The sequence below is a fragment of the Bufo bufo genome, chromosome 1 (assembly GCF_905171765.1).
Source record: "Bufo bufo chromosome 1, aBufBuf1.1, whole genome shotgun sequence".
Taxonomy (NCBI): domain Eukaryota; kingdom Metazoa; phylum Chordata; class Amphibia; order Anura; family Bufonidae; genus Bufo; species Bufo bufo.
In genome coordinates, this window is record NC_053389.1 from 328,522,481 (window position 1) to 328,528,723 (window position 6,243).

A 6,243-nucleotide genomic window follows, 5' to 3' on the forward strand; every position below is an offset into this window, starting at 1 on the left:
AAAAAAGGTTTTAGAACAGTGGTGCCCAACCATTTTTGGTCTGAGGAACGCACTAGACATGGTATAAATTTCGTGGGCCAGAACCAGGTAGCTTTGCCAGAAAGAAATGCAAACACTGTGAGGGGCACGTGTGAGCATTACTACTGTGAAGGGGCACATCTGGGCATTTTTACCATGAAGGGTGCATGTGTGAGCATTACTGCTGTGAAGAGGACACATATCTGGCCATTATTACTGTAAGGGGGCACGTGTGATCATTACTACTGTGAAGAGGACACATATCTGGGCATTACGACAGTGAAGGGGTCATATGTGAGCATTACTACTGTGAAGAGGGAACATGTGAGCATAACTACTGTGAAGGGGGCACATATCTGCACATAGCAAGACTAAGGAATGGAATGCAGGAAACTCTCCGCAAATGCCTTTGGGTGCAGCATTATGAGTTCTCTCTCCCTCATTAATATTGCTAAGTTGGTGGGGAGCGCTTCCTGAGGAGCAACCCACACGGGCACCAGACTTAGTAAAAGAAAAAGGCTCAGGTCCAATCACTTCCCACATATCTGGGCATTACGACTGTGAAGGAGGCACAATTCTGGGCATTATTACTGTGAGGGGGCACATGTGAGCATTATTACTGTGAGGGGGCACATGTGAGCATTATTACTGTAAAGGGGGCACATGTGAGCATTATTACTGTGTAGGGGGCACATGTGAGCACTACTACTGTGAAGGAAGCACATGTGAGCATTTTTACTGTATAGGAGGCACAAGTCTGGGCATTTTTACTGTGAACTGGGACACATATCTTCACATAGCAAGACTAAGGAGTGGAATGCAGGAAACCCTCCACAAATGCCTTTGCGTGCAGCATTATGAGTTATCTCTCCCTCATATACAGTCCCGATCAAAAGTTTAAGACCACTTGAAAAATGACAAAAAATCCTATTTAGCATGGCTGGATCTTAACAAGGTTCCAAGTAGAGCTTCAACATGCAACAAGAAGAAATGGGAGTGAGACAAAAAAAAATTTGAGCATTCAATTTAATGAAAACAACGAATAAACTGAAACAGGCTGTTTTTCAGCTGATCAAAAGTTTAGGACCACACCTCCAAAAAAAAAATAAATCCCCCCAAAATAGAAATCCAACTTCCAAACATGAACTCAGTAATGAGTAGCTCCGCCGTTATTGTTTATCACTTCAAAAATTTGTTTCGGCATGCTTGATGCAAGCATTTCCATGAGGTGAGTGGGAACATTTCTCCAAGTGGTGAAGACGGCCGCACGAAGGCCATCTACTGTCTGGAACTGTTGTCCATTTTTGTAAACTTCCCTTGCCATCCATCCCCAAAGGTTCTCAATTTGATTTAGATCAGGGGAACAAGCAGGATGGGCCAAAAGAGTGTTGTTATTCTCCTGGAAGAAGTCCCTTGTCCTGCGGGCATTGTGTACTGTAGCGTTCTCCTGTTGAAAAACCCAGTCGTTACCACACAGACGAGGGCCCTCAGTCATGAGGAATGCTCTCTGCAACATTTGGACATAGCCAGCGGCCGTTTGACGCCCCTGCACTTCCTGAAGCTCCATTGTTCCACTGAAGGAAAAAGCACCCCAGACCACTGTGGCGCGTAGAAAACATCTCAGGTGGGATCTGCTTGTCATGCCAGTAACGTTGGAAACCATCAGGACCATCAAGGTTAAATTTTTTTTCATCAGAGAAAAAAACTTTCTTCCACCTTTGAATGTCCTATGTTTGGTGCTCTCTTGCAAAGTCCAAACGAGCAGTTTTGTGGCGTTCAAGGAGACGAGGTCTTTGAAGATGTATTTTGTTTTTGAATCCCTTCAGTCTCAGATGCCGTCTGATGGTTATGGGGCTGCAGTCAGCACCAGTAAGGGCCTTAATTTGGGTCGAGGACCGTCCAGTGTCTTGACGGACAGCCAATTGGATCCTCCGGCTCAGTGCTGATGACATTTTTTTGGGTCTTCCACTTGACTGTTTTGTTCCATAACCCTCAGGATCATTTAAGAAATTCCAAATGACTGTCTTACTGCGTCCCACCTCAGCAGCGATGGCGCGCTGTGAGAGACCCTGCTTATGCAGTTCAACAACCCGACCACGTTCAAAAAGGGAGAGTTTTTTTGCCTTTGCCATCACAACGTGTGACTACCTGACAGAAAATGACAATGAATCCACATCTTTGCACAGATTTGGCCTTTTAAAGGCATGTGGTCCTAAACTTTTGATCAGCTGAAAAACAGCCTGTTTCAGTTTATTCGTTATTTTCAATTAATTAAATGCTCAAAAAATGTTTTGTCTCACTCCCATTTCTTCTTGTTGCATGTTGAAGCTCTACTTGGAACCTTGTTAAGATCCAGCCATGCTAAATAGGATTTTTTGCCATTTTTCAAGTGGTCTTAAACTTTTGAGCAGGACTGTATTACTAAGCTGGTGAGGAGCGCTTTCTGAGGAGCAACCCAGATGGCCAACACTGCTACCAGACTTAGTAAAAGACACTTCCCACCACTACCACACATCGCCAGTCACATCCTCCATAGAACTCCTGCTCCCTTCTGACACGTCCTCACCTTCTCTGATGTGCTCTGATGCCTGGCTGAGAGTCCAGAGGAGGTCTGTACTACGGGTGTGGGGAGATGGGGTCTCCAGTCGCTGCAGAAAATAACTGTACTGCGCCACTGCCCCGTCTTCTTCTTCTTCAACTGAGCGCAAGCTCCGCCTCCGGTCACTGCGTTAGCCGCATGACACAGTTTTGGCTGTAGGTTGGGCATCACTGTTTTAGAACATATAACTGCACCACACAAGGGCAAATAAGACATAAATATTTCCTTGTAATAAACCCTGTTAATGCCTGTATCAAACAGCACTCGCACCCTAATAAGAACGGTGTGCTAGAATTACAGAGCTGTATAATGGCAATTTAGATCCCCAGTCAGTGCAGCAAGGTTTAATTGGATTGTTCTTATTACCCAGGCTGTAACCTCCCCTACTGAACCCTGTTCAACATAAATGCTGTGAAATGATTCCTCCCTATCCTTTTCCTGCACTTGTAAATCGTTTTTTTAGCACAATGAAGTTTTTTCTACCACTGTCCCTAGCGCCTGCTGACGTCTCTCACTGCACTAAGTACACTGGTAAATGGCAGAATCTAAGATGGCTGAAGCTATCATAGGGCTGCCTGGCTGCATGCATGGCATTATGGGTTATCCGGCCTTCCCAGAGTTCCTTTCTCCATGTCCTCACATGTGCAGCAGCCATTTTAGGAAAAAATGTGATTCGTTACCACGAATCGCGAGGAAATTTGGCTTCGGTGCGAATAGAATTTTTCCTGAAATTCGGATCAAATTCCACTTCGTCAGCTTCAATTCGCTCATCTCTAGTGAAGGTGTTAAAGGCTTAAGGAGATGCACCAGATTCTTGTTCCTCTGGGAAACTGTGCCATCGGAATTGCGTCACAAGGTGTTTGAGGAACATCACTGTACGGTCCTTACGGGACACCCTGGGAGCAGATCCACTGCTGACCTCATCTTTCGTAGATTCTGGTGGCCGGGGTTGCTAAGTGTGTTGAGGACTATGTGTCAGCCTGTAGTTCCTGTGCACGCGCTAAGGTGACACATACTCGGCCTTCCGGATCTCTACTTCCGTTGCCCATCCTGTCCAGACCATGGACTCAATTATCCATGGATTTTATCACTGATCTACCTAATTCTTCAGGAAAGACAGTTATTCTGGAGGTAGTTGATAGCTTTAGTAAAATGGTGCACTTTATAGCGTTGCCGGGCCTACCTAATGCTAAAACACTTGCAAAAGTGTTTGTTGACAACATTGTGAAACTCCATGGCATTCCTTCTGATGTGGTCTCCGATTGTAGAACTTAGTTTGTTTCCAGATTCTGGAAAGCGTTCTGTACTCGACTGGGGGTAAAACTGTTCATTTCTTCGGCTTTTCATCCTCAGTCGAACGGACAGCCGGAGCACACTAATCAGAGTCTAGAGACTTACTTGAGATGTTTTGTCTCTGAGAACCAGGAGGAGTGGTCTTCGTTTTTGTCTTTGGCAGAGTTTGCCATAAATAATCGTAGACAGGAATCCACTGGGAATTTGCCGTTTTTTGGGGCATATACTTCTGGTATCCCTGAGGAGGAACATTTTTCTTCATCATTGTCATCTATATGGCGGAAAATTCAAGATAACTTGATGAATATGGGCAACAAGTATAAACGTGTGGCTGACAGGAAACGTATGAAATAGACCTAAGAGTAGGTGATTCTGTGTGGCTGTCCACAAGTAATATTAAGTTGAAGGTACCTTCTTGGAAGTTAGGTCCAAGATTTATTGGTCCATATAAGATCACTGCCATTATTAATCCTGTAGCTTTTCGTTTTGAACTCCCTGAGGCCCTGAAAATTCATAATGTGTTTCATAAATCTTTCTTGAAGAGATATGTTGAACCTTTGGAGCCGTCTTCCTTGCCACCCGCTCCTGTCATGGTGGACGGTAGTTTGGAATTTCACATCGCCAAGATAATTGACTCTCGAGTTCTCCGTAGATCTCTTCAGTATCTTGTTCACTGGAAGGGTTATGGACCAGAGGAGAGGATGTGGGTACCGGCATCTGACGTGAATGCAAGTCGTTTGGTGAAAGCTTTTCACAGGTCTCACCCAGATAAGGTCGGTCCTGGGTGTCCGGAGTGTTACCCGTAGAAGGGGTGATACAGTCATGGACGTTCCCATGACAGGTGGAAGGAGATCGGTGAGATTGGCACGTGGTTTCATCTGACATGTTTTCCGTTTGGATCAAATGACGTCTGTGTTGTTTCTGGTGCTTGCCATACCTTCTTTCCCTGGGTGTGACTATTAGGGTCATTTAACCTCTATTTATAGTTGCTTCTCCCACAATGCTTTGTGTTCCATTTCCCTTTTGTATTTTGTTTGGGTTCTGTGTGTTGCATTTCCCTATTGTTTGTATTCGGCCTGAAGGATACTCCTGTTCGTCCTTCCTTTTGGAGGAACAGGAATAGTGATGGCCTTGCGGTTCGCCCGGTGGTCGGTTCCCCCGCGAACTTTGCTTGATATTTGCACCCTTCATATTCTTTTACATTGTGAAGAACTTTGACCCATGACACATCCATCAAGTGGTACAGGACAGCCAATTGAAAAGTTTTAGCACATGGACATACCCCCTACCTTATAAATAGACCCGATCTGGCCACCATTTTACATTCAGTCTTTTGTCAGTGTAGGGAAAGGTTGCTGTGTGGAGCAGGGACAGACTGTTAAGGACAAAAACGCTATTAAATAGGTCCACAAAAGTCAGTTTAAGGACTGGTATAGGTGTACTATTGATAGGTGTGCAGTACAGAGTTGTGTATTACACTTATAATATACTTTCTAACATAGAAAGCATATTACAGTGGTGAATGGTTCTACAGCGATACTGCAGCTACACAGAGTGACAAACGCAAATAGAAAAAATAATTATAACTGGTGTGATATACCAGTCGCCCCCCCCAAAAAAAACTGATAAAAGCGGGGTGTTATATACCAATAATATACTTTCTATATAGTGCATTTGGGTACTGCAGCATTTGTTTGCGGTTTTGCTGCGTTCCCTCTGCTACACACAGTGACAAATATGGTGTGTTCTCCCCTGGTTTTTCTGATATTTGGTTGTAAATTGCTTACCAGGTCCACATGAGTACATGAAATCATCTAAACTGAAGTAATATCTAGTCTTCAGCAGTAAGTGTAGTAAAACGGCGGACACACCACTGTGCCAAACCATCCAATCATAGAAAAACTGAACAGATATTCAGGTTCATGTGTGAACATTTCAGCTCAGAGCGGACACACCTCAATTGTGAGTAACATATCTGAGATAACCCAGCACCAATACATACTTAGGCCTCATGCACACGTCCGTAAGTATTTTGCGGTCTGCAAACCCTGGATCCCGGCTGTGTGTGCCCCGTGCTATTGTAGAAATGCCTATTATTGCTCACAATGAAGACAAGAACAGGACAAGTTCTATCTTTTTGCTCAGCCGCAGAAGGGACATCTTTTGCAGCCCCATGAAAATGAATGGGTCCACATCTGATATGCAAAATATGCAGACAAAAAATACAGTAATGTGCATGAGGCCTTAAATCCAGCTTTCTAATACTGATGGCCTATCAATATCAGATCAGTAAGGGGCTGACTTTGAGTGACCGTTTACCCCAGCTGTTTGAA